Source organism: Anoplophora glabripennis, unplaced genomic scaffold (genome assembly GCF_000390285.2).
Source record: "Anoplophora glabripennis isolate ALB-LARVAE unplaced genomic scaffold, Agla_2.0 scaffold698, whole genome shotgun sequence".
NCBI classification, from domain to species: Eukaryota; Metazoa; Arthropoda; class Insecta; order Coleoptera; family Cerambycidae; genus Anoplophora; species Anoplophora glabripennis.
Genome location: NW_019417319.1, coordinates 255072 through 256269, shown reverse-complemented (window position 1 = coordinate 256269; position 1198 = coordinate 255072).

Genomic DNA, 1198 nt, shown 5'->3' with positions numbered 1-1198 from the left:
TTATGAATAGCCAAACTTTCAGCAATTTCATCTTTAAAATGCCTAGAAATATATTGAACGATATCACTTTCACTTAATCTAGGTGTCAAATATTGAGAATTTGCAAATAAGCGTAGAGCATAGATTGACATATGGTTGGATAATCTTTCATCATACCTTCCAAAAAATAATTTTTCTCTTACTAAATTTTGTTCAAATTGACCCCAAAAATGATTTATAAATTTGTCCTCAAATTCTTTTATATTACCAATCTCACTCTCCTTTCCTGAGAACCAGACAAGTGCATCTCCCTCTAAATTTTCCCTTAAAATTTGTTTTAATTCATCTATGCTATTAATATCTTTGCATTTATTTTTAATGGTTTTTATAAATATTACTGGATGTACTATGTTAATTTTACCGTTAAATTTTATATTATTAGAATTATTAATGCATGAAATATGTTTAATTTCAATCAATTGTTTTTCTGCGTACTTCTGTTTCAAATCTTGCATCTCTTTTTCTAAACTTTCCTTTATTCGTAACCATTGTCTCTTTTGTTCTTCATTTCCTTCTTCTGGGCTTCTTTTATTTAAATTTTCTTCCACCTTATTAATTTTTTCTTGATTGTTCTTTATTTGCCTATCAATCCTTTCAATTTCTTGAACAATAACATTATCTCGTTCTTGTATCTTCTCTTCTATACTATTGCATACATTAACATTTTCTTGTATTTTCTTGATATATTCTTCTTTATTTCTTTTCGTTTCTTTTATCCATTCTTCTTGTTTTTCATTCATCTTATTTAAATTCATTTCAATTTCTTGTTGGAATTTCTTCTGTTCACTTTTAAACTCTTTTCTAATTTCTTCAAATTTTGTCTCTACTATTTCTATAACCTTTGAAATATTTTCTGTAATATCTGCCTTCATTTGTTCTCTTTGTCTTCTATCTCTTTCTTCTTGCAATTTTCTTTGTTCTTCAAATTCTTTTTGTCTTTCTATTTTTTGTATTTTTTCCATATTTCGCAATGTTTCCATAATACAAGAAATGTCATTATTTCTTTCTTGAAACATTGTTGACTGTTCCCCCTTTCCTTCAATTCCATTGGCTGTACTTCTGTCTTCAGAACCTTCTACTTCTTCTGAACTGCTTTCTTCTTCGCGTACTACTTTCCCACTTCGTAAATCCATTATTTACTTTTAATTGAAAAAAAAAA